This window comes from Pogona vitticeps, chromosome 1 (genome assembly GCF_051106095.1).
Source record: "Pogona vitticeps strain Pit_001003342236 chromosome 1, PviZW2.1, whole genome shotgun sequence".
NCBI lineage: Eukaryota > Metazoa > Chordata > Lepidosauria > Squamata > Agamidae > Pogona > Pogona vitticeps.
The window spans coordinates 173,911,148-173,923,389 of NC_135783.1; the positions used below are offsets into that span (position 1 = coordinate 173,911,148).

At 41.4% G+C, this 12,242-nt stretch overlaps 1 long non-coding RNA gene across 1 annotated transcript; it reads left to right on the forward strand.

Annotated features, from left to right (window-relative positions):
- Positions 1-205: 205 nt before the first annotated feature.
- LOC144584020 (uncharacterized) lies at positions 206-4,083 on the forward strand. Its single transcript, XR_013538009.1, has 2 exons — positions 206-2,708; positions 3,197-4,083. It is a non-coding gene; the product is annotated as an uncharacterized LOC144584020 (long non-coding RNA).
- The last annotated feature ends 8,159 nt before the right edge of the window (positions 4,084-12,242 follow it).

Sequence of the window (12,242 nt, forward strand, 5' to 3'; positions counted from 1 at the left end):
ACAAAAAATTAGTTCCACAGGCATCTGCCTTGAACATATTCTGCTGCTTGTCAAGACGTTTCTGCCTGATGGGAACCCTTTTCAGGGTTTTCTTGGTAGAGAGTACCCAGAACTGGTTTACCATTCCCTTTTTCTATAACTATGTAACTTGCCCAAGGCTGCACAGGCTGACTCTTTTTCCTGGGAGGCATGGTGGGGAATCAAACTCCCAGTCCCAGGCTCCACAGTAAAATACATTACTATGAACAAAGGAGCTCTTAAATCTATACAGCAAAAATGAATCCCTAGTCAGTATTTTTTTTTAAAAAATCCAATGTACCTATTATATTGGCAATTCTCAGTGGACACTTTCTCTGTGTAATTGCTCTGACTGCAGACTTTCTAGTTCATGCCATCCACGCTGCTGTCTCAGAGGGAGAAAGTGGGTGGATAGATTCCAGACAAAATTGAAAATGAGACTATTCCCCAAGCCCAAGCAAATTCTCCACTTGCACAAAGTGTGTGGAATTAGCAAGACATTTGTTGTATCAGCTGCAGCTCAGAGGGAAAGCATGCAAGGGGGATTTGCAAGACTGGGGAAATGGTATGGCTGATGGGCTTCCTCCTGTGAAGCAAGAAAAGGGAAGACTCACTGACCAGATAGGCAGAGTTTGGCAATGTCTTGTTTATTTTTACTCTGACTCCCCTGAGCAAATGCGTGAGGGGGGGGGGGATGACATCACAAAGGCATAACACCATCACTCCTGAGAAAGAACTGTAAGCAGATTGCTGTCCTGCGTGTGAGTTAAGTGACCTTGGGGGTTGCTTTAGTAATGAAATATAGTCTACGCTGTTGTTTTCCCCCTAAAACATTCCCAGCTTCCTTTTTTTTAGCTGAATAGATTTATTCCCAATGTATTTAAACACTGACTATTTTACTTCTGCGGTTCCTGCATACAATATCCAATAAGAATTTAACTATCACTGCTGTTTTTCCTGGTTTGTCTCTGACAACTATAATAGAAAAAACTATTCATGTTCTTTTGCTTGTGATCTCCAGATACCCCCCCCCCATTTATTCTTGTACCATGAGGGGGTCCCAAAGGATCTCAGTGTTTGACCAAACCTGTGCTTTCCACACCAATCACCCCCAGAGTAATCTCCTCAGGGCTATTTTGTCCCTGGAAGGCAGCCATGACACATGCAGTGAAGCCAACAACCCTTCTAGAGTCACAATTGGAGATGGACAATGAGGAAGTGATAGGAAGGGCTCACCCTGAGTGTCCAAAAGATGAGGAACCTTCTAGAAGGAGCTAGGCTAAGGGAGAGATGCAGGGGTTAGAAGGACCTGAGCAGCAGGAGGGAGACCCTAAGAGTATAAAAGAGGAAGGAGAAAGCAGAAAGGGGGAGAAGGGCTGGTGTTAATAGACAATGAAGGAGGAAGAGAAGGAGGCAAAAGAGGATGATGAAGGAGAGATCTGGGTAGAAGTGCTGGATGTTGTAGCTCTGAGATGGTGCCAGCAACCTCTTCCTACCCAATAAGGCCTACTCCAACACAGCTTTGATGGTGGAGGAAGGAGAAACAGGTTAACCACCTCTGACAACTTGAAGGTGAGGTGTGGGGCATCCAGCAAATGACATCTTCCTCCAGAAGAAGAGGGCAGTGTGGAGGGCAGTTTAGAGCCATTAGAGACTTGTGAGGGAGACTGAAGGAACCACTCTCCATCTGTGGACATTAAACTGTCCAGAATTAGACTGATTTGGGTAGACCAAAGGAGGGCTTAGATGGTTAAAATAATTTGGAGTTTCTTCATTGGGTTGGTTAATAAAAAGAAACGTTGACTCTTGCCCTTAGGAGGTCTAGACCTGAGGGACCCTTTAGCACACACACACACACACATGGGCCACACGCAGAGATGAAGTGATAAACTATGTTTGTAGGCCCCAGCATCTAAACCCCACTAGCAACTCTACACTTTCTTTGGACGTAAAAGTTAAAAGGGCATGGAATTGAAAACAATGCTATAGAATGAGACCAGTAGATGCTAAATGACCCACAAACAAAAAACTGTGCTGAAACGACTCAAAGGAAGGAAGGAAAGAAGGAAGGAACTATAGGACACTCATTATCCAGGCTCTGTCAATTACCAAAAAGACTTTACACCAAATTACTGCAGATGTTCCTATGTTTCTTTAATGTAGAGGTAAATTATGGGATACTTTGTAGAAACAGTTTCTCTGAGTTTAAGTCCCATACAAGTAACAGCCAGTGTAAATGTATTTTTAAAAAAACAAAAAACCTCGGTTCTTAGCTGTTTGCATTTTTACATTGACATCACTATTTGGCCAAGAAACTGCCTTCTGTTTACTTTAACCACAATCCTTCTAGGTCCAGCACAGTTTTTTGTGGCTCCCAGCTTTGTCCTTCCCTCCCCCCCTCCCCAGTTTTTCCTACAATAAAGCTGAATTGCAGCTGCTAGAAACTTTTGGTTGTGGTGATCTATCGGTTGATTAAGGGTCCATTCATCACCTTCAATTATTAATTTTTCAAAACTGAAAGTGGACGTCTAGGATCTACTCATTTTATTCTTCACGCGGAAGAAAGCTGACTCACCTGCATTTGTGTTACAGACAAGAGAGGCAGGATTGCAGCTGATTCTGTGACTACTCACCTAGCCAGCATCCAACTGGAAGCTTAGGAAACAACGTGATTGCATGCACAAATATGGGTAAAAAAATTTCTTCAGATGGATTTTGGCCAGCATTTACTTTTGCATGCTAATTTACATGGTAAAAGAAAATACATATACAGTATGCAATGCATCCCATGAGGAACTGATATACTTCTGGATTCACTAGTTCCAATTTTTTACCAAAGCAGATGGTAAGTGATTTATCTCTTTTGGTTCCCTTCTGAGCATTGTTTTAAATGTATACATTTTACAAACTCATATTCCTTACAAAGATCATGGTGCAGGGTTTAGCAAGAACTGCAATAACTTTTCAGTCCCAAAATATCTTGAGAGTGAATGAGTGAAATGTTTGCAAACCTGTGTGAATGAGAGATAGGGGCAGAGCCCAGAGCAAGTGGCAGGGGATGGTTGGGGGTGGGGGCAAGAAATGCTGTGAAAGAATCTTGTAACACTTAAGTGTTAGCAGCTGCTTGCATCCAGCCTGAGAAACTTTGTAAACAGGATGTGCTTTGTTCCAAATCCAGAGAACAAAACGGCTGAAGGGACCTGGGACAGATACCTGTGCTGAAACATAAAGGAGAAGTAAGAAAAAAGGCAAAATCTAATCTCATCCTATTTATGTTAGTTCACACAAATGCTGAAACCGACAGTCCTGGTGAGGAGTTTTCTTACAGCCATCAGAGGCTTCAGTCTGCCTGGTAAAGAGCACAGCGTGCTACTCCTGTCCTCTGAAGATGCCAACCACAGAGACTGGTGAAACGTCAGGAAGAACAGCCTTCAGAACATGGCCAGAGAGCCCGAAAAACCCACAACAACCATTTTCTTACAGACTCTCACCACTTGTGCTAAAATAACGATGATGGGCAACCTGTTCATGGAGACTCTAACTCCCAGGCCTGTTAAGGGAATCTTTAGCTGACTTTATCCAAAACCTATGGGAATAATTTTTAAACTCTGTAAATTTGGAGGTTGCAGTCTGGAGTACAACAGTGCTGTGGGGAGGCAGTCCAAACACACAGACACATGCATGGGGGGGGGTACGAAGGGACTCTAATCCTCTGCCTTGTGGTTACTAATAGTGTGGCTACGAGCATCAATTGCTTGCTAATTTCCTAACAGGAATTAATAGGAAATGTAAACTTATTCTTCATGCGGTCTTTTTAATCTCTTCCTGCTATAAACAACAAGTCTGTATCCTCATTCCTTGCTCTCAGTTATTAATTTATACCCTGGGGCTAGTTTCCAGAGAACTGCATATTTTTTTCCAGAGAACTGCATTACATACAAGGGAAAACATGGATTGTTACAAGCATTAAATGTTTAGCTTAATGTCTCTACAGACAGTGTACATCACAAGGTACAGTTTTTATTTATTTATTTGATTTCTATCCCGCCCATCTGGTCTGGTCGACCACTCTGGATTTTTGTTTTGTCAGTAACACAACTTTCTCCCATCATACAATAGAATTGTGAATATTTATAGACATGTAGGAGGAGGTTTGTTCTTTATCAGGACATCCCTTTTCATTCTTCCAGAATGAAGCTGAGGACGGTTTCGGTTTTAATGGTTTTGTTATAAACACACACACAGTAGAAAACAAACCTCTAGAAACAGAAGTGATATAATAGTGGTTGAAATGGGGGGGGGTCACCATCCCACTTACTCAGAGCATCCTAGTTTTAGAGGAATAGAACTGAGTCTGGCTTAACTATCCTACTTTGGGCACTAAAGACAATATTGTTTTATCTCTATTCAGACCTTCTTTTGCAGAGGCTAGGTGGCCACTCTCCCCCTGCACTCCCCCACCCATTCCACTTTCCTCCTCAATATAACCACGGGAGAGAGACACACAGAGGGCTAAAAAGGGGGGCTTCAAATGAGGAAGTGCACATAAGCCCTGCCTCCATCCATTCAGCACATTCAGTCTCACCCTACCTTCAACCCCATTCCACTCTATATGCTTCCTCATCACTTAATAAGTGACAGGTATAAGTAGATTTATACTCCCTGTAGTAACTGTGAAGATTAGCCAGTTTCTCTGCCCTGCATGCCACTGGTCCTTTTAAATTGTATACATTGCTTTTTTTGTGGTCAAAATCCATTATTCTCTTTATGTTGACTGTTCTTACTAGCTCATCCTACCGTCAGGCTGCAGCGATATGAACCCAGTTGCTTTCCTAGACGTGCTGATAAGCAGGTGCCCTGAGGCCACAAGGGCCATGCTGGGATGGGAGGGGTCTGCCTAGTCCTGCTGACACCCCCTCGAGTAGCATATCTTATTCCCAGAAATGGCCTTCTTGAACTGGACGTCAGAAAGCGATATACTCACCTTTTCCAATACGTTTCCTTGTTTTTCTGTGAGCTTTGCAGTGAGGCCTTTTAAAATAGAGAAACATGCTTTTTTGGGTACTCAGTAGTCTCAAGTTACTGGAGAACAACATTATATAAAAACAACAAGCTGTAACTGGATAAATACACCTGTGGAAAACATGGACCAAATAACATTGTGGTCTCAATGGAGGAGAACAATTGTGTTTCTGTTAGCTGGGAATTTTTTTCCACTGAAGAAATTATTGCTCTCAAGAGTTTGCCTACTTTTTGGTGTTAATAATAGAGAGAATGAAGTGTTGTATATTTTATCACAGGATAAAGAGAATTCCAGACAGTGAGACAACTTTGTGACTTCACATTTAAGACTCCTATCTTTTGACTGAACAGACAAAGGCTCTTTAAGTCTGCTCTGCTCTTTTTTTCTTCAGACACCTTATCCAGCTATCTGCAATAAGGTAAGAGATGAACAGAAAAAGAAAATGTTCTTGGGAACAAGAACTGAGACTCAGAGAATGACCTAAGCAGTACTTAACTCTAGTTATTTGACCTCTCTGTAACTGGAATTAGATGGGTATTTCAAGAGATCATTTATCATGTGTCTCCAACCTTCATGACGTTCCTTTTTTGGTATTATTTTGGTGAAACACTACAAACTAAATTAAAAACCTATCTTAGGAAAATCAGAGGTGTACCATATTTAACTGCCGTTCATTATAATTTACAAATTTCCTGATAATAGGCAGACATTCCGGAGCCTTTGACTCTTTGCACCAGAGGTGTAGTTTATAATGTCTTTCTTATTACTGAACTACTGTACTATCATCATGGCCATTTAGGTCAGGCATTCCCCTGGTTTGTTTATAGGATTTTGTTTTGGTTTATGTTAGAAGTGAGATCCAATGTGGCTTAATCCTAATGCAGCGATGATGACTGGGATATGTAGACCTAGGAGAGTACTCCATGGATCTAAATGAAACTCAAGAACGTTGATCCTGAGCATTTCCTAAATAGTAAAAGCAACTCTGTGTGTATGTTGGATTGGAGCCAGGGTACTGTAGGAGTGGAGCTTAACCCTTAAAATGTACCTTTCTCAACTTGCCCCTCCCTCCCACGCTGCTTGCCATATGAGGGAAGTCCTAAAGATATCTCTGTCGATGATCTGTGCCTTTCCTCCTGCTGGAGGGTAGGTGGAGGGTCAATTAAGGAGATACCTCAGTGTCAGGAAGACCAAATGTCCTTCCTGCACACCTAATCCCCGACCTGATCCTCTCCCCCATTTCACATACCTTTTGATCTTAAAGAAGGAAATCAAGGCCTCTATCCAGGGATCTTGTACATCTCATTATGCCTAAGCCTGAGTTCCCAGAGTTATACTGAGGTCTTTTAAACATGGTAAGTGAAGTACTTCATGGGAACCGATTGTATATCTTGTTCCACAGGGGGCTGGAAATAATACATTTGACACTGTGCACCATCATCCTGGCAAATCCTGGGAAGAGTCAGCTACAGAAAATCCATGCCCTTCTGCCCACACACTATTGATTTATTTGCACCTATTCATTACCTGGGAATATTCATCAATGTAACTTACAGAGGAGTTAACTCACCAAATCCCACTGATTCAATTGACCTCCTCTGGTGCAACTTACTAAGCTAAGCAACAGGATTTCAGCCATAGATGGTGAGTACTTTGAGAATATTCAGTGCTTGGAGAACCCTAAGAACAAAAAGGTAATGGTTCCCCTTGACATTTAGTCCAGTCATGTCCGACTCTAGGGGGTGGTGCTCATCCCCAGCACAACTAGACACAGAAGGCTGTTACCTTCCCACCGAGGTGGTACCCATTTATCTACTCGTATTTACACATGCTTTCGAACTGCTAGGTTGGCAGGAGCTGGAACAAGTGATGGGAGCAAACTTCGTTGCGTGGATTTGATCTTATGACTGCTGGTCTTCTGACCCTGCAGCATAGAGGCTTCTGTGGTTTAACCTGCAGTGTCACCACGTCCCTCTAACACTAAGAATATTCACCATCAAATTCATGAAGGAAAGTGTTGACAGGGAAGAATTTTGAGAAGTGAATTCATCTCAGCTACTTAAGTCAAGGCAGAAATACACTAGGTGCACACATGCCAATATAAAAGGAGAAGTCAGTTAAGATCTAGCCAGGAGGCCCTTTTGAAAGAGTCGTCCCTCAAGGAGGTAAGAGGGATGGCTTGTAAACAAAGGGCCTTTTTGGCAGCTGCCCCCAGACTGTGGAATGCCCTCCTGACTGAGATTCGTCTGGCGCCGACACTGATGACCTTTCGGCACCAGGTCAAAACCTTCCTGTTCCAGAAGGCTTTTAGTTGAAATAATATCAACTGTGGATCCTGATGGCAATTTTTAGAGTATCTATTTTAATTATATTTTAATTGTTTTATCTTTTAATTGTATTTTAATTGTTGTAAACTGCCCAGAGACCTTTGTGTAGAGTGGGCGGCATATAAGTTAAATAAATAAATAATAAATAAGTTTGCCATGTGTGCCACATCCAGTGCTTCAGCATCAATGTGGCTGTAATAATGATTAGAGTTCCAGAACCTGAGAGGAAAAAATCCAGGTTCAGCCCAAGTTCCTATCTGCACCCAGCCATGAAATGGCCCTGGGGCAATTCTTTCTTTCAGCCTGACTCACAGGACTTTTATGAGGATAAAATAAAGGAAGGGCAGGGAAGGGAAGGGGGAGAATTCCATGTATGAAGCCTTGGGTTCTTCTGGAAGAAAGATGTAACATAAACAAAGGAAACAAACAGTCGAAATGTTCCTTATGAGTCATAATAACATCTATAATCCAGTGAACAGCATAGAAGGGTGTTGGCAGACTGCAGTCTGGAACGGGAGAGACACAGGGAAACCTAGGACAAATTTCCCAATTAAATTCAATATGCAACCAAAAGTAAAATGATTATTAAGTGAGCTGTACAATGATTAGATCCTGGATCATTATGGTTTGTCCTTTTATGAGCACATGTTGTTTTGACAAACAGCTTCTCAAGTGTGAAGAAATTCCAATAATCATCAAATGGAGATCAGTATTCTAATACTGTGTGAAGAAGACTATCTGATGGGGAGGGTGTGGATGAAACAAATGGAAAAGAAAAAACGTTTCATTCATGTGTTGCTTTTGGCATGTGTGACCTGTTCAAGGGACAATAGCTAATGTTTTAGTGTGAGCCAAGTTACTCGGCTTGTAAAGCTGGGCAAAAAACAAAAAACAAAACCCTGCTTGCAAAAATGGGTGAACAGCTGGGGGAATTCTTTAGGAGACACATTACGGTTTGTAACTATTCTGTCGCTACATTAGATGAAGTAATCCTTTGACCCTAAATTCTGGCCACAGTGCACATGCTCAAAATCTGGCATGCAAAATCTGGCAAGCAAAGTAGATGCATGTCTGACTGGAAAAGAAAAAGAAAAGAAAAAAGAACCAGATACACTTACACAATAACTATAGCTGCAAATATGTTATGATTCATACCATTACAATGCACTATGAAGTCCCTTAAAATACAGAAAGAAGTCTGGAAAACAGCTGAGAGAGAAAGTAACTTGCATCTGCTAAGACTTAAATCTGCTAAGTGCCAAACAAATTCCACATGCAACTTCAGCATCCCATAGAATAAACCTTGCTTGCTTCCTTGCCTGGATATAGGCCTCCATTGCTTTTGAGTTTGCATCTGCTATTAGTATTCCCAGGTTTTCCCTTAAGCTTTGTTTATATAACTAGGGACAATCTAGGGTGTTTCACTGGCTTGTAAAATGCTGATTTCAGGATCTTTATGGTAAACCCACCAATCTCCTTTATGCTTGCAGGGACTCTCTGAGGTATTTTAACCACACACTATGAGCAGAGTAGTATATGATTACAATAAAATCCAAACTTGACCCAAAAGATATAACCCTCATTGACACAGATATGAAACAAAAGTCCCCTATTATCTTTGAGCTCTTTTCCTCACTTTCAGGAGCCATTATCATTATCGTTATTAGAGGTAAACATGAAATGAACCATGAACCACTAAAATTAATTGACTTTGTTCTTTGACTGCTTGTGGCAGGGGACGAGCAGTAAGAAAACTTTGCAAGTATGACTGCTTAGCCATGTAGGTCTGCCAGAATCACAGTTCTGGAATGTTAACAGGATTCCAGCCTCTAATGGCAATCTGTAATATAGTATTGTTCAGAGATACTGCCTTGTCATAGAAAGCCAGCATCAGGGAGCATGTATCGGGCGGTCAAGGACTGGTTCCGAGATTGTGGAGAGGGGGTGGTCGAGGACATTCCACAGCTGATTCAGGAGCTGTTTGAGATCAGTTGAGCATTTTGTAGTTCCATGGCTGTACCTCCTGAGTATAGAAGCTTCAACCCTGGTTGCAAATTCCGTAACAATTTACTGTATATTGCAGGAAAGGCATTCTGTTAGAAATTGACAATCTTGATGTGACATGGTCATCTATGTTGGACATATCCAATCTTGTATGTTTCTTCTGTAACACTGAATGTCTGTTAGGAGCATGCCCAATTTGTTTCTAGTTCTTAGGTATTACCTGTGACAAATGTAACAACAGAGTTGTTTCTCCCATGCCTAGAGACCTTGAGCTTCCTTCCTGCTGTTCCTTTGTTAGCCACTGGTTCTTTCTCCTCTGTTTTCTGTTCTCCAAAGACTGACATATGGAAATGGAGCTCCACACTATATAAAAAAGGAAAGAACTCAGGTATGTACTGTAATTAAGGTTTCTTCTTTTAACCAAGAAGGATCTAGGCTGATATTTCATTTTTTTCAAGGAAGGGGATGGGGCTGGGCAGATCTCTGGACATTCAGACTCTGATTTCTAACCTGTAGTACACAGGTCATAGGTGGTTGAAGAGGATACGGTAGGTTGTCTGAAGACAACCACATTGATGAATCAATCAGAATTTAATCTATAGGAGACAGAGGAGTGAATTCGATGCACCAAGCTCAGAGGGAAAGCAGGAAAAAGTCTCAATGATGGAAGTGTTTGTTTTATTTCCTATGCTGTGCAGCAATTAATACAGTATGGTGGTGAATGTTAATAAATAAATTATTGGGGGAAAGTCATTTTAGGGTCCCTTGATACACAAATTTTAATTCCTGTGAGTCATAAACTAGTTCAACAGGCTTTAAAATGCTTGCTTCCATAGCAGTCTATCAAAACTTTCAAACATAGTAGCTGTGGTCCACATGAAGGATAATGTTGGGAACTGCTAGCATAGATAATTGCAGTCATAATGGATTCTGGATCCTGGTTTCTCAAGTGAGGAATATGCACCAACTTCTTCTGAGTTGCCTGCAGAAGGCTGTTCCTTAGATTTCAAACCTCAGGCCACCCTGAGGCAAAGCTAAATCCTTCTGGACCACCTCTGTTATCTCCACCACATCAGACACCTGGAATCTGAACAACAACACTATGAACTATTAGTTGTATAACTACATACCATTACAATTTAGACTTTGAAGAGTGCATGCTCGATTAGTGATAAGACTGGGACCAGGTTTTGCCCATGTACTTTTCTGGTTTATTATTGAAATGACTGAGATGAGTTTTATTTAGTATGGTAGAGGAGGCAGGCCATTCTGTACTTTGGAGAATACAGAGAGGATGAGAAGAATACTGGCACGCTCACTTGTGTTGCGGTTAGGGAAAAGTCTCCCTCAGAACCTGTCCACCATGCCTATGTCATCTTATAATAATCACAGCCAATATAGCATTATGTCAACAGATGACTCAGAAGAACAGAAGAAGGAAAATAGGCAAAAAAAAGGAAGGCAGCACCACTGGAGACAGACCAAATAAAAATCAGCAGCCAAAATAAACCAGTCATGGGACTGTAGGAAACATGTGAATGCTGTCAAGAAAAGCCTGGAAATATCTTAAGATTGAGTGTAATTGGCTTTGTAGTCTGTTCAAACCTTCATATATGGATGTTAATTTCCTAGTTATGACAGAAATAAAATTCAAGATTGACTCAAATATTAAAAGTAAAACACTTGTTCTCTGTGCATTATCTCTTTGGAAACAGTAAACATGTCTGGTGTTAGCACCTAGCAAGGCCAGTCCTGTCACTCAACAGAATGGGACAACTGCCTTAGGAGGGCTTCAGCATCCTGAGCATTGTTCCAGAGCCTCCCAGGCATTCTCCTCCTTTGGAGGACAGAGTTCTTATGTGCCCTGTGACTTCTCCTACAGGCCCTAAAGTAACTGACCTTCCTCAGTTGGGGTGGAGGGCACTGTCCTTTCACCAGGGCTAAAGTAAAATTTAGCCCAGCCCAGTTCATCCTGCCATGTTGTTCTTTGCAGGAACGCATCTCATACCAATTCAGAAGTACACAATCAAGACTGTCCAAGCCAACCATTGCCCTGCCCCCTTTCCCCTTCTACCTGGATTTCCACTCTAAAAATGATTGTTTGCTTCATATTTTGTCATATTTTAATGTTGCTGACATCAGCATGAGACAAGACACATTACAGCTGTTTCAATTTAGTTCTGATTCAGCAGAAAATAACTACTGAAAATAGTAAAAATTGCTATATTTTCTTTGATTCATCTTTGCAACACCAAGAGTTTTCCTAAATGGCAAGTGAGGTCTTCAGGATTTTTGATACCTATGACAGTCTGTACTAAAATCTAGGAACCACGTTCAATGTGCCAACTGCTACACAGGCCCAAATCCCCTTGCCTCATTATGATGGGTTAACACAAATGGCATAATGTCTGGACGCAAACTGCTATGAAGAAATCACTGTAGGCACAATCTGTTGCGCATTGAGTTGTGTAACTCACTATACAATTGATAATATCTGCAACAATTTCTTAACTTGGGGTAATTTGCTTCCAAAAGTTACATCATTTGCATAGCGAGACAAGAGGATTTTAGCTCTAGATTCTCAGTCCTGGTATCCTTTCTTTCCCATACTCCTACCTCTGGAATCTTACTTCAAAGATGTACTTCTTCCAGACCATGCCTATATAATATACTATCTAGCCATCATTTAAGACACTGGCTGGAATCTTGCTGTGATTTTACTCCAGAGTAAGGGGAATCACATAAGTTGTGGTAGCAAATTGCAGCTAATTAACACAATGCCACTTAGATGGCTGGTGATGTGCCAGGCATGCAACTGAGTGTGCAAATTGGCATCTGACCAGCATCTTGTTAATCAGCTGCAATTGTTG